Source organism: Periplaneta americana, chromosome 2 (assembly GCF_040183065.1).
Source record: "Periplaneta americana isolate PAMFEO1 chromosome 2, P.americana_PAMFEO1_priV1, whole genome shotgun sequence".
NCBI classification, from domain to species: Eukaryota; Metazoa; Arthropoda; class Insecta; order Blattodea; family Blattidae; genus Periplaneta; species Periplaneta americana.
In genome coordinates, this window is record NC_091118.1 from 134,245,181 (window position 1) to 134,272,086 (window position 26,906).

Below are 26,906 nucleotides of genomic sequence, written 5' to 3' on the forward strand. Positions count from 1 at the left end.
TAGATGTTGATAAAGCGTCGTAAAATAACCTACTAAAACAAAAATATTTGTTTAACCATACTGACAATTGTGATTCTAGACTGGACATCAAGTTGTGACTTTTTTACTAATAGTCACCATGAACAGAATAAACTTTAATGCACAACACATGAGGTATCGTGTGCATTACAATCTACAGTAGAGGAGGCAAGACCTGTCCTGTGACATCATGTGTCATGGCTATATAACCAATAGGTATGGAGAGGAAAGACAAGTTTTAGTCTGATATGAACTCCCGTGTCGGTAGATTCGTATAATACTAACCATCATAAAACAAACTCTCTTTCTGATAGCTCATTCTTTCCCGTCTCGCACAGCTCACATGTCAGGTCTCGCTTCTTCATCTGTATTTAAAATCGCATACACATTTTAATTAACATGGCTAGCTACTACATATTACACTTATCAGACTTCAGATGTATACAAGCACTTGTTCTTCCTCCGACACATGTCAAGTGAGATGTACTGCCTGATAATAGATGTACTGTACATATTAGCCAGGACCTCAGAGTTAAAAAGCATAATGTGCATATTATATATAATTGAATAAAGAAATCATTAAATAAATAATTAAGTGATTAAGTGAGAACTATAATTCTTCTGTCACCTCGAAGAATTAATCAAGTGAATATGTGCCTTTCTGAATTAAATTCGCTTCGAACAGGTTTTTTTTTTCCTCACTGACACAATTTTTAATGAAATTTGATTCGAACTAATGTAACTTTGTAAAATTCCTTTGCAGAACGAAAAGTTACATATGTTCGGATTAAATGTATGCACAATTGAAGGACAAAACTAAAATTCTTTCAATAATTTATTATCATAATACACTGCTCTCTTAAAATGACTGAGCAATTTCGGAATTCAAACAATGGCTTTCCCAAAACACGCTATAAAAGTTTCATAAAATCCGAGGCGCTACAACCCATGAAGGACCAAGACCGACCTTACATCCACATACCTCAGCAGAGATGGAAGATCATCCAACCAGAACGGAGGTATCGTGTGGCTAGCATGATGACACCCCCCCCCCCAGCCGTTATAGCTGGTTTTCGAAACCGGATTTTCGCTACCTATCGTAGCTCCCCAAATGCATCACGATGCTGGGTGGACACCGGTTCCATACACTGGTCGAAATTTCATGATAAAATTTCTTCCCCCATGAGGACTCTAACCAGCGCGCATTCCGTAATGGGAATCCTAGGCAGAATGCCTTAGAATACGACGCCATGGCGCAGGACTTATAAAATGCATAAGATTTGCTAATGATATGGCGTTGTTAGAAGAAGAGGAGACGATACTAAGAGATATGCTACTGAAGTTAAATGATAGCTGTGAGCAGTATGGGATGAAGATAACTTAAATGCAAACAAGACGAAGACCTTGGTTGTCGCAAGAAAAATAACGAAGGTAAATTTACGAATTCTAAGTGAGGCAGTAGAGCAAGTGGACATCTTCAAATACTTGGGATGTACTATAAGCAGTAAAATGAAAGGCAGCCAGGAAGTCAAAATGACGATAGCAATGGCAAAGGAAGCTTTTAATAAAAAAGCTGCATCTTCTACGAATCTCTAGAAAAAGAACTAAGGAAGAGACTAGTGAAGTGCTTTGTGTGGTATGTGGCATTGTATAGGGCAGGAGCATGGAGATTAAGACTAAATGAAGAGAAACGAATAGAAGCATTTGAAATGGGAATATGGAGAAGAATGGAGCGTGTGAAGTGGACAGACAGAATAAGAAATAAAGTTGTGTTGAAAAGAGTGGATGAAGAAAGAATGATGCTGAAACTGATCAGAAAGGAATTGGTTGGGTCACTGGCTGAAAAGAAACTGCCTACTAAAGGATGCACTGGAAGGATGGCGAACGGGAGAAGATCTCGTGGCAGAAGAAAATAGCAGATGACAGACGACATTAAGATATGTGGGTCATATGCGGAGACTAAGAGGAAGGCAGAAAATAGGAAAGATTGGAGAATGTTGGGTTTGCAGTGAAAGACCTGCCCATGGGCAGAACATGTATGTATGTATGTATGTATGTATGTATGTATGTATGTATGTATGTATACTTATTACTATTTTTATCTCGAAAAGGAAGCAAAAACGAGCAAAATTGTACTAACTTTTTTTTTTAATATCTCGAAGAATAACCCCCTGAAATTAATGACATCATTTTCGATTCACTTTGTGTAGTCTACCTAAGGGAGATGTCCAGGGAGTCCGGACATCCAGGAAGACCATCGAGAACTCTTGCTAGGATTTTAAGTCAAATGTGATATTTAAAAATATTATTCTCTCTTTTAAAATAATTTTCGTATCCTAATCGCTACTCTTAATTTTGTCACTGTATTTAAGTACGACATTCAAATACGCTGACGTTTAGAAGATCCCGACATTTTATTTTGGACGCTTTCCAAATAAAATTTTCTTCAATACGTCCCGTCCCATTTGTTTAATTTTTACCAGTAATAATAATAATAATAATAATAATAATAATAATAATAATAATAATAATAATAATAATAATAAAGTAATAAAGGTTCTCCATTCAATATACATTAAATGGTTGTCATACGACTACACTGCTTGTGTTTTTGTTTCCATGCGGTCAGTTTACTTTGTGTAACTGTAAAAGCTCTGAGGATCTCGTCGCCCAGTACTTCTCAAGACTACAAAGTGGGTCGCGGGGTTTGTAAGTAAACCGAAAATAACTATCACTTTTAATGCCGGCTGGGACTGGTTTGGTGAGTATCTCTTCAGCTTTTATTTTTCCACAAATCTTACGAAGCGTTAACTAGTACAATATAACAGTGATATGAAACTCTTCTTAAATTTCAAATACTAGAAGCTCTCATTTTATGTTCGCTTTGCCCACCACATATTTCACATTATCTGTCGCATATCGAATTTAGGCCGCTTTGATGTTATCAGCCAACAGCCAATTACATGGGTTCTCAATGCATCTATATGAATTCCGCAACATCCCTACCTTTGCAGCCATCATTATCATCGCTGTCATCGTCATCTTGTGGAAAATCGTCCCATACGAGTAGATCTCGAGATCGTTCGGTATCGAGTCCCAGACTTCTTTAGTGAGAAATCGTCGGCTGACGGAGCTGATACCTTCTCTGACTGACTAAGTTCGTTTCAACAAAGCTCTTACTAATTATTCATCTGAACTAATCGGCATTAACCGCAATCCTAATGCTAATAAAGATTGCTGCAACACCTTCCTCCATTCTAGCTCTGTCATGACCAGTAATTTCCTTATTGACCTGGCAAATTAATTATAATAACAGGTAATTATCTTCAGTACCATGTTAGTAGATCCCTACTTTGTCAGCGAAACCAGGTTCCAATACCAGCAGAGTTGTGTAGATTTTTCTCTTCCATAGGGATTGAGCATACTTTTCTCATGTGCTTCTACAGTATTATCTTGGGCTATGGCCTTTCGCAATTCTGGCTCATGACCAATAGTTCCTCCACACATGAATACATAACACTACATTGAGATCCCCACAAAAGTGAGAACCGAAATGGTTTAATAGTTCAATCTTTAAAGTATAAGCTATAATGATGGTGATTGCTATTATTATTATTATTATTATTATTATTATTATTATTATTATTATTTTGTCACATGAATTCATCACAGTCAGAACTGGATGCTATGGCTGAATCGATACAATGGCACCATGCAGTGAATCATGTGCTTGAGAAGCGATTCTAAAATAATGGAATTCGACAATCATTCCAACATTAGGAGGCTGCACAATAAGATTAAGGCTGCGGTGCTAGCCTGCGGGCACTCCTCCGGAGGAAATAAAATCATATGAATTTATTTTTCTCATTTTTCTAAAGGAAGAAAAATGGTGTCTATAACTTAATGATATGGATTTACATCAAGTATCACAATTTATTCAGCATTTAGAAAACGTGAAACAATGTCACATGTATCCAAAATTACTAATTTTTTAAGCAGTGGTATTTTTTGTCTCAGATGTATTATTATATCATAATACTATTATTACTCGAGATGATATGGATATTAATTTAGTCTCAAAAGAAGCACTCGTCTGAACTCGCAAAGAAGTTGGAGATATAGTTTTCTTCACCAGAGCAGAATGCTGAAAACTGTAGGTAAAAAGGTTTTAAGTAAAGAAGAAAAAGTAGAGGCATTTCTAGCTAAATAAGTTATCAATGAATAGAGGGGGAATTGGGAGGAGAAACATTAAAAGGTACGCTAGAACGCGTTCTTGCAAGCGAGTTTGTGGCTGAGAAAAACTAAATATGTGAACTCCAAGCCTGTTGATCACTTGCCTCACTCCGAGTTTCGTTGTTCCACTAAAGGAACTCGAGAAAAGTTTGAAGGGGAAATGCCGAAAATGGACGTAACCTAATAGCTACCACATAAGGTAGCTAAATACCCAGTGATCCAGTGGACTTGGGTACCACTGCAAGTAGGGAAGCGTTTATTTACTCCCCGCCATAGGGACCTGATTTGAGTTTCTTGCTTTGTAGTAGTGGGTAGGTAGTAGTAGTAGTAGTAGTAGTAGTAGTAGGAGATCTGAACAACGTTTTCTGCTTGAAACGTGTATGAGAAATGACAGACTAATTTTGTCCGGAATCTTCTATCAAGGACAGGGCTCTGGTACAAGCCGTAAATCTTCAACACTGAACTCTTGGCTTTTCTTTCCTCCTGAAGGAAGCCCATTAAAATCCATCGCCCTCAGCCATGTTTCAAACCATGAACCTCAGCATGATATGCGTTACTCTTGTGTCTATCATTCATTTATTGTCTTACTTGACGTGTTGATCAAGTAATTACGATGTCCCGTTCTTGTGAATGAGTAGTATTTGTTATAAAGACCTTATAAGTAACTGTACAAAACTCACGTTAGGAACGCTCGTGGTAGTGACATCGATGATTGTAATAATGTCTATGATGGCTTTGATGATACATTAATGCAGCCCTGGGCATAAAGCGGAAGGGAAAAGGAAAGGAATACAACGCCCATATTCTTTTAGCTCACTCAGCTTCAGAAACAAACACACTGTCAGGCACTATGCATCAGTTGTGGATTTTAGGCGATCAGCGAGAGTCGAAAGCTATGATGCCTGCCTTTTACAATCCGTCACTCAGCAATGCTTGCCTACCTGTTTACTCGTATTGGTCCGAAACATTACTGTCTCTACCAGGGAAGGTGAAGTGGGGAGTCAAGGAATAGTCTGTAGTGCCTCGATTGAGTTATTAACGCCCAGACCCGCATTAGTGAGATCGAGAATGATTACACCTGTAATATAACAATGTTGATAATAGATTTAGATATGACTAAAGAAAAATATTGAGAAAACCAGAAATGACAGAGTCAAGAATTATATTTGACAAGAGTATGAAATACAGAACATGGTGGAATGAGATTTAAGGTGGCTACAAGAATGGAACGATCACGTATCAGGCATAACACCCAACAGGATTGTAATCTCCATAGGAGACAATATTTCAATAGAAAAAAGTCCTGGGATAGGCCTATGTATAACAATAGATTATGAACTCACGATAGAAAAGGAAAAGAAGATATTTTGAAAGAACTGAGAGAAGAAAATTGAATGATTACGGTGTTATACAGCTGAAAACCTATTATGTTACTATGCGTGAAAAAAGTTGAACGTGACCCGCAGTTTGTAAATCCGTTGGCTAGAATATCACAGCTTTCGAAGCATAAAGTTGTTAGGAAAATTAACTACATACTTACGAGCTCATAATAAAGACGAAAGTAAGCTTTATTTTATATGCATATTCTTCTGAAGCACGAGGATAAAGCACACTATCTGAGAGGTGAATGGATATAATTACTCAAAGGGTGAAATCATTAGCAAATTCCGACGGCAATGTGAAAGGGCAACACCATAATTTCTAACTACTGTATCATTAACCACGCTGTTCTTATACAACCCATTGCAAGTGCAGACTTTCCCATGGATTGGTCGAGTTCGCCACGCTCTATTAGTCTATCCGAGCGATCTGGTACACCGTGTTTCAATATCATGCAAACACATTTCCTAAAAAAGCCGTAATACAAATCAGCTTTTTCAGATGTTCATGACTGGAACGCAAACACTTCCACTGGACATTTCTTGAACGCGAGTTGAATTATCAGAAATGTATTACATTTCCTTCTACAGTAAGAAACGAGTTTCAGTCTCCTGTTTCCGCGTCTCTGACAATTCATTTCTTTAACTAGAAAGCTACAGTGGGTACATGACCGCACATTCATGGACAGAGACTGGAGAGTAACATTAACGATCATTTAGGAACACACGTAATCTATCACATAAAAATACGTACGGTACCTTTATCAAATAAACTCGTGAAGATATTATATATGGAAAAAACTAATTATAATAACAGACAACGCGACAAATATTTACCCAAATTGATACCTACACTGTCTCTCCAACGTCTACTAGAACTCTTCACATTGTCAAACCAGAATTTAGAAAATTGATCTGGGCGCTGCGTTGTAGTGTTGGGTCGGCCTGAGTGGCGCAGTCGGTAGAGTGTTGGCCTTCTGTGCGCGAGATTGCGGGTTCGATCCCGGCCGAGGTCGATGGCATTTAAGTGTGCTGACCTACCCTCGGTAGTTGCGAGCGTCATTAAATAAAACACAATTTAGAATATATTTGCTGTAGCGCTGTGAAATCTTATACAGCGATGAAGTTGAAAGCTTGATTAGTTTAGTCTCGATTTAATTTTGTCGTTAGTTTATGTTTGTTTTAATGTTTGGTTAGTTTGGGCTTGTTTGTATGGTTTGATTAGTTTGAGATTGCTTCAATACTTTGGTTAGTTCGGGTCTGTTTGAATAGTTTGGCTAGTTTGGTTTTGTTTGAGTGGTTTGGTTGTTTTATGTTTGAGTGGTTTGGTTAGTTTGAGTTTGAGTGGTTTGGTTAATTTGAATTTGAGTGGTTTGGTTAGTTTCAGTTTGAATGATTTGGTTTATTTGAATTCATCTGAGTGTCTGGTTAGTTTGTCTCTTTTTAGTGATTTGAATAGTTTTGTTTCATTAAGTTTCGGTTCGTTTGAATGGTTTGTTTAGTTTGCGTTTGTTTGGGTGGTTTAGTTAGTTTGGATTTGTTTGAATGGTTTGGTTAGTTTGGTTTGAGTGCTTTGGTTATTTTCGGTACATTGAGTGGTTTGGTTAGTTTGGGTTTGTTAGAATGGTTTGGTTAGTTTGGGTCTGTTTGAGTTGCTTAGTTAGTTTTGGTTTTGTTTTGTTGGATCTCAGTAGTTGGGTTAATTTGGGATTTTTCCAATGGTCTGAAGCTTTGGCATATTTGAATCGTTTGGTTAGTTTGGGTTTATTTGAATGGTTTGGTTAGTTTGGGTTCGTTTGTATCATTTGGTTAGTTTGGGTCTATTTTAATGGTTTAGTTAGTTTGGGTTTGTTTGAATAATTTGGTCAGTTTGAGTTTGGTTGAATGATTTGGTTAGTTTAGGTTTGTTTGAATATACATTGGATTTGCCTTTTCTTTTTATATTGGTTTATTTTTCCGGTTTTGATCAGTGTGGTTTGACTGTCAATAATCATTTTCTTTTCATGGAACTGTATAACAATATATCTGCAAATTGCAGTCTAGAAAGCCGCCCCTCCGCTGATGGAATAAATAGATAAAAATTGTAATTTTTCCACCATCGAGAACGACTATGTTAATACTGTAAAGAGTATCAACTTGCTTCATTGATCTGGAATATATTTTTGATATACCTAAGAATTCTAACAAGAACAGCAACAACAACATAGTTTATAGTACTAAAGTAGTCACGAAAAACTATCATCAAAAAGTAGTGTAAAAAATTAACTATTACCAATATAGGATTTCTCACAGGAAGTACTCCCATGAAGAAGCACCTATATTTAACATCGGTTTGTAATGTGAAGTAGCCACACTACGGGTTGTGAAGGTAAGAACATGAAAAGAAATTATTAATTTTATATAACCAAATTGAGAAGATTAACTCCGTACGTAGATGAAATTATTGGGGATCATCAGTGCGGTTTTCGGCGTAATAGATCGACTATTGATCAGATTTTCTGTATTCGACAGATAATGGAGAAAAAATGGGAGTATAAAGGTACAGTACATCAGTTATTATAGATTTCAAAAAGGCATATGACTCGGTTAAGAGGGAAGTATTATATGATATTCTTATTGAATTTGGTATTCCCAAGAAACTAGTTCGATTAATTAAAATGTGTTTCAGTGAAACATACTGCAGAGTCCGTATAGGTTAGTTTCTATCTGATCCTTTTCCAATTCACTGCGGGCTAAAGCAGGGAGATGCATTATCACCTTTACTTTTTAATTTCGCTCTAGAATATGCCATTAGGAAAGTTCAGGATAACAGGCAGGGTTTGGAATTGAACGGGTTACATCAGCTTCTTGTCTATGCAGATGACGTGAATATGTTAGGAGAAAATACACAAACGATTAGGGAAAACACGGAAATTTTACTTGAAGCAAGTAAAGCGATCGGTTTGGAAGTAAATCCCGAAAAGACTAAGTATATGATTATGTCTCGTGACCAGAATATTGTACGAAATGGAAATATAAAAATTGGAGATTTATCCTTCGAAGAGGTGGAAAAATTCAAATATCTTGGAGCAACAGAAACAAATATAAATGACACTCGGGAGGAAATTAAACGCAGAATAAATATGGGAAATGCGTGTTATTATTCGGTTGAGAAGCTCTTATCATCCAATTTGCTGTCCAAAAATCTGAAAGTTAGAATTTATAAAACAGTTATATTACCGGTTGTTCTTCATGGTTGTGAAACTTGGACTCTCACTCTGAGAGAGGAAGATAGGTTAAGGGTGTTTGAGAATAAGGTGCTTAGGAAAATATTTGGGGCTAAGCGGGATGAAGTTACAGGAGAATGGAGAAAGTTACACAACACAGAATTGCACGCATTGTATTCTTCACCTGACATAATTAGGAACTTAAAATCCAGACGTTTGAGATGGGCAGGGCATGTAGCACGTATGGGCGAATCCAGAAATGCATATAGAGTGTTAGTTGGGAGACCGGAGGGGAAAAAGACCTTTAGGGAGGCCGAGACGTAGATGGGAGGATAATATTAAAATGGATTTGAGGGAGGTGGGATATGATGATAGAGACTGGATTAATCTTGCACAGGATAGGGACCGATGGCGGGCTTATGTGAGGGCGGCAATGAACCTTCGGGTTCCTTAAAAGCCATTTGTAAGTAAGTAAGTATATAACCAAATTCTTAATTTTCAATTTTTTAAATATAGGCTATACATTTATACATGGGGAAAATATAGACCAAAGCAGGATATCAGCTTTTAAATTCTGAATCTGTAACATCTTGTACAGAACAAATGGATATTAGAATGGCTTGGCTAAAATAAAATATAGCAAGGATTAAAGTATGGACGTAATATAACTGCAGATTTAATAGCTTATTCCTTGGATAGAGTATAACAAAAAATTCTTATACCATATTAGTCCCAAATGAATACTTTTCTCAGAAAAAAAATCCTGTATGTTAACACTGTTTTACTCGACAAGTACTATCCCTTCGATTCTGATTTTTACTCTCCTGATTAATAGATTTGATTATTGAGATCTAAATCTTGTAGATTAACTTCGCTCAGGAAAATCACCTATTCTAGGAAATGAAACTGTATTCACCAAAGTGGAAAAGCAGCCACTCGCCAGTAACAGTGAACTATCAGCAAGTCTTGGTCTTTAAGGACACAGTCTTTCTCCATCTCAATAGATCTAGACAATTAAACCCTCTGAATTGACCGAAACATAGTTATATGACAACCTAATATTTTGAGTTCTGATGCATATAAGAGTGAAGTGATTACCTCGCAAAGGCAGTTCAATATTGCGATATATCAGTTATTATTCCAACTTCGCCACAGTTACCATCGTGAATTCACTTGCAGATTCTGATTCTTCCCCGATTTTTGCTTTTGAAACTTTTAGTACTGATAAAGCCAGCATAATTGTGAGGTGCAATAATTACAGATTCTCCTATAATTCCCCTCTGCCATTTCCTCTTCATGTCTCGCGCCATGGCGTTGTGGTCTACGGCATCCTGCATAGAACACGCGTATACACACTGGTTCGAGTCCTCATGGGGGAAAAAATTTCGGCCATTGTATGGGACCAGTGCCCACCCTACATCTTGATGAACTTCGGGAGCTACGGTAGGTAGCGAAATCCGGTTACGAACGCTCGCTATAATCGCTGGAAGATCATCGTGCTAACCTCACGATACCTTCATTTTGGTTGGATGATCGTCCACCTCTGCTTCGGCATGTGGACGTGAGTTCAGAGCCGGCTGGTCTGTTTGGGCTCTTAAAGAACTGTAGCGCCACAGATGCTCTCTTTATGATTGGTTTGTCAATCAGAGGGTCAGTATTCAAAGTCTATTTTCACCAACGATAATTTAAAGTTTGTTATTGTACCTGGTTCATTACAGCCTACTTACAGCTAACGAGTCAAATACTTGTTTGAGATGTCGGTTTTACAGAGCTACATATTTCTGGTACAATCCACGACTAATGAAGACGAAGTGTTTGTTTACAATATCATTTCAGTTGAATAATTTTCTCAGTTTTAGAACATTTGTGATCATTGATCAGACATGCTACTACTACTTCTACCACTGCGAAAAAGTATGACTGCAACATTATAAAAATTATATGAATCATAATAAAGAACGTTATTTTAAATATGACTGTTTCTTCCACATGATCTTCAACCACTAAGTGACTAATCGCCAAATAGTTCATATTAAAGAAATGTTAGAATAAGAACATATTAGTACCCGTCTTCGTTTATCGAGAATTGTCTCGGGCTCTTTTGAGAATTGTGAAGCAATACATACGTAGATATTAAACATTCACATGTAACTGAACTCTCTCGTCATGTATGTAGTCAAAATGACACAAATTCACAACTTCAGATTCTACAGAAAATGACAAGACTAAGAAATAAACACAAAAACAGTTGTTTTTTGTATGAGATGTATTTCAAACTCAATGCCTGAATTCGAACCCGAACCCACTAAATTTGTAGTGAGGTACGATACCATCTGAGGCACTACAAAGGACTATGACTAAGCAAAAATAAAACTTAATTCAATAATATGATAAGACTTTTTTCACAATAGACAATTACCGCTTCTTCAAACCCCTTTCTATCGCCAATTTGTCGATCGTACTACATCAACCGTTACAGAATTCCATTGTTAATGAATAGTCGTTAAATAAAACTGTAATAAAGTAGGAGTTAAGTAATTTCAGTGCTATAAGTAACGCTCTCCTAGATTGGCTATGCACAGTCAACCATTGTAACACGTTAACAGCTTACCTAACTGTTACATACAGCTGATGTTGCAAGCTGCATTTCTGGGTTTAGGGAAATGAGCGGACGATCCCGCTAGCGCCTGGCCTTGAATCCATCGTGAAATAAACTCACGACCTAAAGAAAAATAGGTAAGATTCTTTCACCACAAGACAAGCAAGCATGCCCGAGGCAAGAGAACAGAGAGTTTTGTTTACATCTTCACGAACGGAATTTCTCTAAACATTAAGAGTGAAATTTGAATCCCTTCGATTTGTAATTGTATCAAATGTTACTAGCAGATCTGTAACATTATTTGAACAGTATTTATTTTAAGACTAAATTTAACTATAATTTTTCACAATGGAAATGTAGTAGTCTATTTAAGAACAAAATGAAAGTTTCTTGTAACAAAAATATAACCATCGAATTCTTATGACTGCGAAGATTAAAGCATCAGCACTGTTTATAATGCATGAAATCTATAACCTGGGGGGGGGGGGGGAGGAATAATGACACATTCGATATGTAGAGTTATTTAAGTATAAGAAGTTTTTGAAAACTTATCAAATATAATATGATTTACATAAAAACTAAAAACAAATTAATAGGACTTAATGTCACAACTCATGTTTTGAATTATTTCATGTTCATTCCTTTGGAAAAATTTGTTTAGGAATATGTAAAATCAAAGCTGTTTAATCGAGCTAGGCGATTAAATTTTGAAAAAAAAAAAAATTCGTATTCAGGGCGTCTCGGATTCAGGTCTGGGTTTAGCCAATCTGATCGTAGTTTGTAGTGATTTCCTTTGCCATAGGTATACATTTAGTTATTTAGAAGACAAATGCCAGATTAGTTCCCATTTCTACTACAAATATTATATACTAATTCGCGAATTGTACACTGTGGAATATCTGCAGGCTATTCGGATATGGGCACTATATGGAAATAAATGAATAGGGGTTTATGAGCTGTACGCCGGGTACATGCCGCTAGATGGTAGCACGTCAGAAGTATACGTCTGTGGACTGGCCTATAGATGGCAGCAAAATGAAAACCAAATGTATCAACAATATAGTATTCTCAACAGACAGTTACGATATGATATAAGCTTACCATAAGCAAACCTAAAAACACTATTTAAGATATCGCTAATGATAGTTATTGCACTTTACCTTTTTTTTTTTTTTTTTTTGTCATTTCTTGAAATAATGTTTTTCCCCCCTTAAGATTCGAACTGGTCTTATACAGTATTATGAATGCAATGGAGAGTGCACTAAAGCAACGACCTGAAAATATTTCAAACAGAGCATGGAAGAGAGGTTATTACTGAATGTTATTTTATTCAATTTTGAATAAATAAATCTGAATTCTTTATGAGAAATTTGTTTTAGCGTATAACACATTGGATGAGGTTTCAGTAATTTAAAGTGTCCTGACTTGGATAAATAAATAAATTCAATAATACTTCAGAAAAAATGTGTTGTCTAAGAAGGGACTTCTATAATATGAGAGTAGTTGAAAAAAAATTCTTAATCTTAAAACTATTTTCGATCGATGCTAAAGTCACAGATAATATGACACTTACTCGGTTAAGCATGATGTAGGTCCTCCTTAATATATCTTAGAACGTTTTCAGATTTCTCTTCAAACGGTTACATGTATGTTTATACAAAGTATCTTCACAGAAAGTTAAACATTTACTTTAACGTTCTTTAGTACTTTGAATATCAAAGACATACGATCGAATGAAAGTAATTCTTAAAATATTGTAACACATACTAAAACGCACTTCTGAATTCCTTCTTAGTTCAGGGAAAAGACTGTCCTCTAGAATTACGTAAATAGGCTACATTTCAATAGTCCATAATTGCTTAAAACGTACATGAAATTGTTTCAATTCAGTTATTTCCCCATTTAGACTACATTAACTACAATTGATCATAATGTGTCAGTTTGTATTTTTAATTATATTGTAGTTTCTTCAAACTGCTTCAATAAGTACCGTAATTGTATGTTAATAACTGTAATTCTGATATACAATTGAAAAATCGGTTTTGATATTTATAAATTATTATTATTATTATTATTATTATCATTATTATTATTATTATTATTATTATTATTATTATTATTATTAGGGCCTATTATTATTTACTTCGAACAAAAATGTAATCTAATGATTAATTTACTGTACAAATACGGAAATAAAATTTGGAATTCCCTTATTGCATAAATTTTGCTTACAACCGACTGCGCATGTGCAGTAAACAAGAACCTCTGTATATATGCTACTTGTGGACAGTCGTGCGAAATTGTTGCCTACATACAGGTGGACTCCCATCAAGATTCACTAGAAATTTTAATTCCGCATCTGTAGATACATTTGGGCAGCGTTAAATTAAGATGGATTAATCTACTTCAAGTGAAAAATGTAGCAGACAACCATCACAAAATAAATTAACAAAATAATGGCAGAGGCTTTAGATGTGTCATGCCATGTTTCAATAATTCAATACTTCAAGGAATCAATCTTCTGGAGATTTATTTTCAGTAAAATTTTCCACAAGTTTTCTATTGTCTTATATTGAAAGTACATTTTCACTACATAATCGCATTGTTACAGATTATTTTAAACTTATCCAGGAATTTAAATCACAATCATCGTCATCATCATAATTATCTCGTAATGATTAACTGATTCTCTTTTCTAAGTCTTCCTCAGACTTTTCTTCCGTAAACCTTGAAGTCGATTCGGTGTTTTTAATAGTCTCCCACTTTGCATTCTCTCTCTCTCTCTCTCTCTCTCTCTCTATATATATATATATATATATATATATATATATATATATATATTCATTTTCATTCTCCTTTCTTTATATTCATTTGTTTTATTATTAAGCAAACATACGGTTAGGTCAGGTAAATGTTCTATTTTACACTTACTATTAATACGTTCTGTATATGCGTTATAGAGAGGGAGAGCTTCATAAGTTCATGATCTCGACATTTGGAATGAGGCGGTGTGGTCAGCACCACACCCCGAGTAACTTTTACCCCAGAGAAATAACCAGTACTCAATTCAATAGGAATTTTATGGAAACAAGAAAAATCTTGCCGTCACCTGGGGTTGAACTCAGATAGTTCCAATCTGAAGCCAGTTGCTCTACCAACTAAGCTACCTGGCCGCCATATGGTTAATTAACTTCTCATAATTTTCTTATCTCATCCTGCTCTATGCACTCCTTACCACTCTTGAATCATTCATACCTGCTGACTTAATTTTATTTCTTTCCTTTTTTGTGCTTTGTCGTGCCTATTAGGGTGATACAATTTCGGGGGAAAAAAATTACAGTTTGTTTAGCAAAATGTTGCGTGTTTTTGCAGGACTTCAATTCCTGTCCTTTTTGGTAAGCAGCTATCTAAATGAAGTATGCATACGAAGATATAGGCTATAACCTAATCCCAAGTGTTGTTATAAATAATAATATTATAAAAGTCCTATCCATGTTTTCATTGAGTATTGATAACAATCATTATTTATCCCCCACGGACTCAAGTTGTAGTGTTTTCAGCTACAACTTCAGCAAACACTGTTTTTATTCCTGTCAACGCAGTAGATAATAATTTCCATTCAGTTCTTTGTGTCCTTTGCCTTTCTTTCGCCTTGCGTTGCCCTAAAAGTCAAATTTGCGTCACTTGAACCAGATAACCAAGGCGCCCTGCTACTAGTAGGGCTATGAAGTCGGAAGCAACTTTGGACAGAGTCAGAGCCTGTAAAAAATGTTCCACTCCGGCTACGACCTCGCTATACTTTAAAAGAGAAGTTTTATTGTCACTTTGCTACCGTGAGATCCGTTGTCGATTGCATGCTTAGAGAGATTCAGTGACTTGTTCAGCCACGTGGTGTGGGAATAATGCGTTGTACCTTGGCTCCGGTATTTAAGAACCGTTTTATGCTGCAGCCTGTAATAAACATTAATTTCAAAGTTTATACAGGTACAATGACTCTCAAGGAATGTGCCCCATTAGATCTAAAGTAATTCTGGATGACTTAGTCGTAGAAGAAGTGTCACATATCAATAATTAAGTGTCTCGTATATAAATAGCATAAAGCAGATATAAGTGTGAGGTTCTCACACGTCCTATAAAAAAACGGAAGTCCATTTTTTCGCTAATTGAAGGGTCCAAAGCCATAGTGGGCCAAACGCCATTTATTAAAAACGGAGAAAGCTAGGGTTAAAGTTAAGTGAATACCGTACTTTAATGTAGAGTGTATAATTATTAACCTTTAAGGTACACACTTTATATTACTTGCTATATGTTTCATTATATTATGGTAATCACTCAATTTGAATTCTTGTTTTCTCTGTTTTTAATATATGGCGCTTGGCCCAATATGGCTCTGAACCCTTCAATTTGTCCCGTTGTTCCGAAAGAGGTCTTAGGGAGATGTCTTTGTCTCGTATTAAAAATTAATGACTGAGAAAACAAAAGTAGGAATATCAACTGCTCTTTTATTACAAGTAACAGTCTCTATCACTTTTTGTGATATTGTTATTTGCTACACTGACAACACAAAATGACACTGAATGTAATGTTCTCGAGACAGTTTATACTATGAAGCAAACTGCTACCAGATCAAACATTGCTGAATCTTACTTGTTTGATGAGATCGTGAATGTGAAAAAGTTCTGATTTCTAAAGAAAATAGGCTAGTGAGTTGAAGGAAATTCTTAAATTAAAACATTAATTTATATGAAGTTTGTGTGGATCTGTTCAAAAGTGTTGATAAGAAGCTCCAAAATTTAAAACAGTGATACAATTCACTGTGTATCCCTGATACAAATACGATATGCTGAAAGATTGTTTCCCCGCAAGAACTCACTGTAGACTGATGAGAAAAGCAAGGTGCATAAATGAAGACAATAAAATCAATGCTTATTGTGAATTTTTTTTTTTTAGGATTGAGTTGCGTTTCATAACTTAATGCTTCAGAACAAACAATTGTTAGCTACAAAAATTAAATTATGGTTTATTTAACGTAACTGCCGAGGTTATATCAGCGTCGCCGGTGTGCCGGAATTTTGTCCCGCAGGAGTTCTTCAACATGACAGTAAATGTACTGACATAAGCCTGTCGCATTTAAGCATACTCAACGTAACGCTATCCAGGCCGACGTTAGCTAGAAGGAAATCATTCTTCAGAAAAGTATTATATGTGTGACTGATTTTCTAAGGAATACATTTTAATTCATTTCGTTGAATTTATTCTTTACAAACTTTATTTTCAGTAATAGTATTTAATTTGATTTAAGTGCATTGTTTAATCTGTTCAAAGACAACATGGATAAGCAAGATGGAAAATATTAGCAATAAGTGTCCTGTATTTTTTTCTTGTGGTTCTGGGAAACCTATACAAATGGAAAAATAAATTTAATCATATACAAGGAAACTCGCGCTGCACACTAGAACACAAGCTCGTAAAAACTTTATAATAAAACTATATAAATCTATGGCAACACCTACTCACACATACGAATCAAAAACATGGCCAATGACCAGAAAACATACTTCCAGAATACAAACCGCAGAAATGAAATGCCTTAAATTCATAACTGTGTACACTTACACATAGAAAAGAAATATTTAAGTGCGACAAGAATTAAAAGTGTATGAACCAAACGAAATTAGAAACAACACAGACAGAAAGACCGATGATAGAATTCCTGAATTAGTTCTAAAATACAACCTAAAGCCAGAAGCAATCTAGGCTAACCAAAGAAGAGATGGTCTTAACTATTTGAAACCGGAAAGGATTAAATTGTCCAAAACCTTAAGAAGGAGAAGAAAATAATGCAGGTCGTAAGTCTGTACAGTAACCTGATTATTTACGTAACGGCAATGAAATCTCTCATGATCGCATTTATCGTTGTATGGTTATCATTACCAATGCATAAGTTGTTGTTTTCTAATGCCAGGCGTTTGACAATAAAGTCATTTGACCCCTTGCACTCTAATATTTTTCAACATTTAGTTATTTTTAGTTTATTTTAGTTCAGTTATTTAGTTTTATTTTTCAATATTTCAACAATGTTTGAACACTGCGTAAGTTTAACCCTTAAATTGGAAGAAGTCTGTCCCCCATGTTCTTTATCTTAAACTGTGTCGGACTGTAAAGAAAACAATTAATGCAGTGTCCACAATACATTTGTTGTATATTATGTTGTAATTTTGCTTCAATTTATGTTTTCCTAGCAATGGAAGACCTCAGAACAATCAGTGGGTTATCGACCAAATGTGGCATTTTCGGATTTTCAAACTTCTTACTATTCCCGCCTCAGAGAATCGGAATCTGTCATTGGTTCTCTCATGGACACATTTGTAACATTAGAAACTAAAGTTCATATAATATATTGTTCCAAAAAATAAAATGAATATAAACTTTGTTTTTGCTCTCCTGAAAAGCTGCCTTTTGGTTCATAACCCACTTATTGTACTGAGATCTTCAATTTATTTTCTGTAATTTTATTAAAATTATAGTATAAATTAAAATGTTGTATCCTATGGGATACTTTGTCAATTTAAGGGTTAATGCGCCTTTATCAAAGAATAGAAGTTGATAGCTACGTAGGCTACACCTATTTTATGACTATGATTTTTAATTAGTTATTTTACGACGCTTTATCAACTACTATGGTTACCTAGAGTCTGAGTGAAATGGTGATAATGCTAGAGAGATGATTCCAGGGTCCAGCACCGAAAATTACCCAGCATTTGCTCTTAATAGGTTTAGGAAAACCACGGAAAAACATTAATCAGGTAACTTGTTCCAACCAGAACTTGAACCCGGGCCGCTCGCTTCACGGTCAGACGTGCTAACCGTTACTCCACATCGACTAAGAGACCTAACAGTTATAGGCCTAAAATATCATTTATCATATCCTCCTACGAGTATATGGTCTTCAGATACTACACTGTATGGTAGCTACAAATTGGCAGTTCAAAACCAAATTCAGAAATGACAGTTTAAAGATAACAAAATTTTCAGCACTGCTTCTTCCAGAAGGAGATGAAGCTGGGTGACCCCTATTGTACATTCATAACACGCAAATGAACTCTATCTGTCATTCCTCGCAGTTGAAGCCATCGTTCAAAAGAATACTACTACTGGTATCATCTTGAATATTTCCGAATTTTTTATCTTTCCGGCCCGTTTCATTCTCCTTTAGAATTGTGAATCAACATTAGACATTTCCTAGCAGCGGAATTTCTTGGTCATGTTATCGGCAAGACACAAGGACACCGCTTGAGACGATCCAGAACACCTAAGGTAAGGGACATACGCTCAATCTCGTTGAAGAGAAATAAGTAACACCTTCCCATCGATAGTAGAATCCCAATCTGCTATATTTGTAGCCAAAGGAATGCCACTTGGTCTACTGTTGCAAATATTAAAAAAATTTGTCTAAATAATACGAAATTTATACGTCTACTTATTTAAATACGTATGTCATTTAATATTAACGGCGAAGTAAATCTAGCTTACAGAAAATAATCAATTTTGCTGTAGTGTATCCTTGAAAACCGTTAACTTGTTACATAATCGACGTAACATGTTTGAGTAAAAACATATTATTTCACTCATTGCATATTGAAGATTAGCCTTTCTCTCTTAATACTGGATTTGAAGTAGTAAAGTAGAAATTATCAGTATTCTAAATTATTGCTTTCGCCATGAAATACTATGCAAGAGAGGTGAATTTATTTTTAATCTCCTCCAGTCGGAGTATTAAGATAGTCTCAGATTAAGGTATCATTTTATGATATTGGTACAAGGGCACTGCCTGACAAAACACAATTCAAAACAACAGTAATAATTTCTAAGATGATAAAGGAACACCTTTTCTCTTCCGAATTCCTTGGGGTTGTTGCGAACCTCAATTATGTTTGTAATTAAAGTGGTTTTATGTAGATCACAAGAGATATCAATGCTGGTATGAGACGTGACCCTATTTCTACATAACATACTATCATTTGTTTTATAATTTGAAATTTTAGTCTTGAAAACTAACACTCACCGACTACAGAATAAATTTCTATTTTCGCTTATTACAACAATTTTGCAAATATATATATATATATATATATATATATATATATATATATATATACATAGCTCATGTCAGTTTATTTATGATTTTGTTGTTGTTTTCATTTTTTAATAAGTGAGTAATCGAAACTATTTTTTGCGATTTCGCTTCTAATAGTTCCTGATCTAGAGGTAAAAAATTCATTATTTGTTCTATAGCTCGGTATTAAGTCTATTTCTTTCATAATTTCTCTGATACCCTTTCCAAATTGAACTATCAATTATATTTAAGGGATATTTAAAAATATTCATCTTCGTAACAAATATTAAGCAATAATATTCGTTCATATATTTAATGCTTTGGTGGCATCTGAGCTTTATACAACAAAAATACTAGACCATATAATTATGTCGTTATTAGTTTCCTTGATTAATATTTTATTAGGCTTCTGGATTTTTATGTACATACGTGCGTATCGTTTCAGCAGGATCTCTGCTAAACCAGGAAATACAGTAACTTATGTCCTCAAGGATTAAATAAAATACGCTTTTACCATTTTAATGAAAATGGCCTCAGTTTTAGAGTAATAGTGTCCCACTTTTACGACAAAATTTATATTATTAAAATCCCGATACTGAATTAATGTAAATGTTATACTGCACATGACTAAAATATTTTCATACACATCCTTTCTGGAAAGTGCAGTTCTTTTTGTACAATATATTTTGTGTGAGAAAAATTAAACAACTGCTGAAAGTGAAGAAATTTACATACGCTAGAAGCACTTAAGATATCTGAAAGGACTTAAATGTGATGCAGGAAGTGAGGATCACATGTATCGCATGTTTAATAAAGAATTTAAGAACTAGTACGAAACTTGAGTTCTTTTAAGTATTTATCGAAAAAAAAGATTGTAAATTTTACCCACTTTCTTCTCAAGAAGAACTAGCTACTCCAAAATGGTATTTGCTGTCGCTCCGATGTACTGAATATTTCGTAATTGTAAAAATTTTAAAGTGATTAACTTAAGTTCAAAATAAAACTAACATGCAACGTACAATGTATAACAATCTTTCGTGAGAATGCTTTAATGTTTTAGTGTTAGAAAAAATAGTACAAACCGTTTCTTTTGCCACACAACCCAAATTATACGCTACTCACGGTTTTTTTTTTTAACAGAAGCAGGCATTACCTATTGAAATTCATGGATAGTAAGTTATTAGTAGCTTGACCGTTAGATTATTAGTATTCAATCCCTATGAATTCAACTTAACTGTCGCCTAAAATTGATGTCAATGACAAGCCGCAGGGAGTAGAATTTTAGTCATAAATTTCATTACTATAAAACTATCCGAAATAGACTGAACGCGCTCAGTGATGTTACAAGACGAATGAGACTGCGGACACATCTCTGTCTACAAGTTGAGGGAATCACTCCGAATCTTCTGTATTTATTATTATCAGAGAGAAATCACTTTCACTTCGTAATGTTTTATGTAGGTTCTTTACACTGCAATTCTGAAATTAAGCATTCCCAGAAAAATGTATCACAGGGTATTTCAGCCTAACCTCTACATTCCATTTCTACAATGTTTACACCTAATTATGAAAAAAAAGTGTATATATACGTTCATAATAGACAAGTTTAATATTTTAGTTACGTCATATATTCATATAAACAGGTAATATATATCCAATATTATGAACTAGTTACCTTCATTACGGAAATTTCATTATCTTTAAGTTGTTTTCAAATACCATCATATAAAAATCAGAAGTGTTTTATTTACCGTATGTACACACAGTAAGAAGTAACATAAAGAGAGTCTTGAGTGTAGTAGGAATCATCGCAGAATTATTCCAATTTTCGTAGTCTAAACTGCATCATAGATCATAATTTTCCACAAAATTCCACCAAACAAATAATAGCATTAGTAATAAAAATAATATTATGATAATTAATAAAATACATACAATACCTATTAAGGCTAGTAACTGCAGAGAAGAATTAGTGTTGATGAATCCAACAACTGTTAACACATTATAATGTCAACAGGGGACACAAATCCGCTGTCAGTTGACATAAAGCGTATCACTGCTACCGCCATTTCATGTTGCACAAAATACACTTAACACACACTCACAGTCGATGTCTATACGTCACACACAAATAATTTTTTTTTCAAAAGTCAGCAACAGAAAATTCGATAGTTACGTCACTCACAAATGGCACAATTGGAACAAAATTTCCTATTAGCATTTTTCGACAGCCGAAGACGCGGAAACCATATGCAGGTAGATGAACGTATGTTAATCTCTTTAATTGGGCCAACAAGTTCTGTCTCGTTGCGCTTCGGAAAGCGTTCGAAACATAACTGTGCACGACGCCCAAGTCAAAGATAGTTTCAGTTGTTTCTGCCGAAGGAAATAGAAAGGATGGTGGGGAGAGTGAAAGATGTAGGGGGCAGAGAGAAATGAGTAGAGGGGGAATGCACGCAGTCCGGACTACGGTTAAGGTGATATTAATTAATGGTAACAGTGACAAGGAAGAGTGAAGTAATTAACATGAAGGAGGATGTCACCAAACGGATTTACGAGTTTTGACACAATTCCGCGACAAGCCAAGGCAAACTGGATGAAAAGTTATAATTTTATGCACATCCTAGAATTTAACAGATGAAAAAAAAAAATGAACATCAATGTCATGACCTATATCCGGGTAGAATTGAAGATCCTAGTTACACTTCTAAGACGTTTCGCGAGGAAGGTCTTCATAGCTGTAGCACAGCATCACATAGCGGTCTAGGATGAATGATACGCTTACGTTCTGCACTTTTTTTTTCTCTCTCTCTTACAGAAATTCGAGTACTCAGCTGTGGCTCAAGAGCATTATACCCGTACAGTATTAGTTACAAAACACGGGTTTGATTTATAACATACAGTAGATACTGTATACGGCTGGCTATCCGTTATATACAGTATCTCCAAAGTCTAATATATACTGTACAGTCACGAAACCTGTGTTGTGGGGGTGCTAAAAACAATGGACTGTGCCGGTACTATTTCGCATTGTCTGTAATGAGGCGATATTAGCGATCCTAGTGGTTAGCAACTATCTATGGATGAATATTTACTACGTATTGAGCTTCGTGACTGTATGTACTAAACTGCGGTATCTCTTCGTCTTGTGTCAGTTTTCAATTGTACTGTATCAGCTGAAGTCATGAAGAGGTTACAAACTGTATAAACTGAAGGCTCATTAACAGGTTATATGTTATTTAACGACTGTGTTACAAACTACTCAGTCATCAACAGGTCGTAGATTATTTAATTGACGCTGTATCAACTGCGCAGTCATCAACAGGTTACAGATTATTTAATTGACGGTGTATCAACTGCGCAGTCATCAACAGGTTACAGATTATTTAATTGACGGTATATCAACTGCGCATTCATCAACAGGTTACAGGTTATTTAATTGACGGTGTATCAACTGCGCAGTCATCAACAGGTTACAGATTATTTAATTGACGGTGTATCAACTGCGCAGTCATCAACAGGTTACAGATTATTTAAATGACGGTGTATCAACTGCGCAGTCATCAACAGGTTACAGATTATTTAATTGACGGTGTATCAACTGCGCAGTCATCAACAGGTTACAGATTATTTAATTGACGGTATATCAACTGCGCATTCATCAACAGGTTACAGGTTATTTAATTGACGGTGTATCAACTGCGCAGTCATCAACAGGTTACAGATTATTTAATTGACGGTGTATCAACTGCGCAGTCATCAACAGGTTACAGATTATTTAATTGACGGTGTATCAACTGCGCAGTCATCAACAGGTTACAGATTATTTAATAACTCTGTATAAACTGCGTGATCCAGAAATGCATAAAGAGTGTTAGTTGGAAGACTTGAGGGGAAAATACCTTTGGGGAGGCCAAGACGTGGAAAGGACGACAATATTAAAATGGATTTGAGGGAGGTGGGATATGATGACAGGGAATGGATTAATCTTGCTCATGATAGGGATCGATGGCGGGCTTATGTGAGGACAGCAATGAATCTCCGGGTTCCTTGAAAGCCATTTGTGTCCACACCTGTGAAGGAACGGTTAGCACGTCTGGCCGCGCAACCAGGTGGTCCGGGTTCGATTCCCGATCGGGGCAAGTTACCTGGTTGATATGTCGTCGTTCCTGTAACTTGACGATTGCCCAGTTGATACAGTCTTAAAATAACCTGTCGAAGCGCAATTGATACAGCGTCGTTAAGTAACCTATAATCCTGCTAATGAATCCGACGTTATACTTACAAATGTTTCTTTAGTAGGTTATTTTACGACGCTTTATCAACATCTTAGGTTATTTAGCGTCTGAATGAGATGAAGGTGATAATGTCGGTGAAATGAGTCCGGGATCCAGCACCGAAAGTTACCCAGCATTTGCTCCTATTGGGTTGATGGAAAAAATCTCAATACATCATAAATTTCTCATTTCTTGTGGATGACGGTGACGAGTTGAGATGTGAATTCATAGGAAAAATAAAAGGAGGAATCCGCAGATATAGGCCTAATGGAGCCTGGGAATCATGAATCACACATCATTAATGATTTCCTTTAGTCAATAGTAACACACACAATTTTTAAATGGTAAGCGTAAATCAGCTCCACGTGGAACAAGCAGTGTTGTAACAATTTAGATTAGATACGATATTCTCAGAAAATGGTATTCGTCAGCGCTTATTTCTTACTCAGTATCAACGATATAGCAGAACAAACGTGGCAATGCACTTGTTTTGTAGCCACTATTGACTCAGCCATCAAAGGTTTCGACGACTTGTGACTTATGTTTTGTAATCTGCTGACTAATGAGAATACTCAGTGGGGAATACACGTGCAGCTCTCGAAGTTATAAACAAAGGAAAGAAAGCAGCAATTTCATCAGGCGCAAAATTTTCCTGGGGGAAAAAAAATATATAACGAATAATTTTTCTGAAAATTCTCCATTTCAGACACCCTTCCGTTCCTTTTCACATCACTAGCTACTGTATGAGCTACATCAGTGACCTAACATTCACTCTTCAGTCTTGCCTATCTTATTTATTTTTTTATTTTATTGGGATATTTTACGACGCTGTATCAACATCTCAGGTTATTTAGCGTCTGAATGAAATGAAGGTGATAATGCCGGTGAAATGAATCCGGGGTCCAGCACCGATAGTTACCTAGCGTTTGCTCGTATTAAGTTGAGGGAAAACCCCGGAAAAAACCTCAACCAGGTAACTTGACTCGACCGAGATTCGAACCCGGGCCACCGGATTTCGCGGCCAGACGCGCTGATCGTTACTCTACAGGTGTGGGCGTCTTCCCTATCATATTGAGTTGGCAAAAAGGGTAGAAAATTCTTCTAAGGTGTTCAACGTTAACACAACTCCGAGTTCATAACATACATAATCTAATACACCGTGTTCGGGCTAGAGGTGTCAAGAAATAATTTTTCACCATTTATTAATGGAAGGATATTTTATTATTAGTTTATGTGTTTGGCACAGGATGCAGAAAATATCCAAGATATTATTTTAATAACAACAATGCTAGAAATCTATACAACAAAGCAAGAAAATTTAAGAAAACAAAAAAGATACGATTTATCATTGCGATATATGTCACGAATTGCTAACGGTCAATATTAATCATTCTAATTGAACGTAAAATGTGGACACCACAGCAAAAAGTGAAGTGCGTGCTTTGGGTTGCTGATTTATACCATAGTTCGACGCCGATTTCGTCTAAAATTCAACGTGAATCCACTTACATCGAAATCAATTTTGCAGAGGGATAGAACTCTTACAGGATCTTTGATTCCACAAACAGGCAAACATCCCAAGAAAAAAAATAAGCGAAGAAATTATCGATCGTATACTAACTGCATTCAACCAGAGCCCAAGGAAGTCCATTAGGCAGGCTATTCATCAGTTACAGATTCCCAAATGAACTGTTCATGATGTTCTTCATAAACGACACAAACTATGTGCATACAAGCTCCAGCCAGAATTCTAGATGAAATCGGCGTCAAACTCTGGTAAAAGATTTAAATTCAACAAGCCAAAGCACGAACTTCACTTTTTGCTGTGGTGTCCACATTTTACGTTCAATTATAATTATTAATGTTGACTATTAGCAATTCGTGATATAAACCACAAAAGTCGTATCTTTTTTGTTTTCTTCAATTTTTTTGCCTTGTTGTATAGATTTCTAGAATTGTTATTATACAAATAAAATCTTGGATATTTTCTGCATCCTGTGCCAAACATATTGACTTATAATAAAATATCATTCTGTTAATAAATGGTGAACAATTATTTCACCCGGAGACTGTGTATATTTTACAAACTGAGTTCGAATATTCATGTTATTATCTTCACCTAGGATTTGAAATGTGGATATGGAGAAGAATGGAGCGTGTGAAATGGACAGACAGAATAAGAAATGAAACTTGCTAGAAAGAGTGCATGAAGAAAGAATAAAGTTGAAACTGATCAGGAAAAGAGAAAGGAATTGGTTGGGCCACTGGCTAAGAAGAAACTGTCTATTGAAGGATGCACAGGAAGGAATGATGAACGGAAGAAATGTTCGTGGCAGAAGAAGATATTATTTCATATAGAACATTAAGATGTATGGATCATATGCGCAGACTAAGAGAAAGGGGAAAAATAGGAAAGATTGGAAAATGCTGGGTTTGCGCTGAAAACTACTCTTGGGCAGAAAACTACGAATGAATGAATAAATGTTCATCTATAGACAAAATAAAGTTGAAATTTAATTTTGTATTTTTTAATTTGCTTCACATCATATGTTTCATTATTTCTAAACAAAAATAAATATTTCTGTCTTTCAGTTGTATTATCCATTTTTAAACTCTGTGAAGGTGCGCAGAATTTGTGAAGATGAAATATATGTAATTGTAATCGGTTATCTCGTGTGTTATGAGGTTAGACAACAATCTGAAGAGTCGGAACAAGCAAACTGTATAGATATTATGTTGATTAACTTTTAGACTTATTTGAACGTTATTTAAACATTTCTAACGCACATGTTCATGACAAAATTACAGTGTATATTTTCCATTGCCAAGAATAACGTTTTCGTCCCTGCTATTCCTTTTCAACACACTTTTCTGAATGATATAAGTTCATTCAGAAGTCAAGAAATATCTATTTTGGCTAAAAATAGAATGAAAACAATAAATGAAATAGCTAGAATGGAATGAAAAAATAACAATTACACAAATATGTTCATACGCTTGTTTTTTGTGTTATAGATATAGAATTATGCATGGAAGAAAGTATCAAGTGTTGCAGTATGGAGAAATTGGAGGAAAATC

General features: G+C 35.4%; 1 protein-coding gene across 2 annotated transcripts in view; it reads right to left on the reverse strand.

Annotated features, from left to right (window-relative positions):
- The window catches only part of LOC138694583 (mucin-2-like), a 417,701-nt gene extending 395,812 nt beyond the window's left edge, over positions 1-21,889 (reverse strand). Inside the window, exon 1 of one of the 2 annotated variants that reach the window (XM_069818451.1) lies at positions 21,492-21,889. The gene's annotated coding sequence lies outside the window, so the exon portion shown is untranslated. Of the gene's footprint in view, positions 1-21,486 lie in introns of both variants that reach the window. The other variant, XM_069818452.1, reaches the window with a different exon arrangement.
- Positions 21,890-26,906: the final 5,017 nt, after the last annotated feature.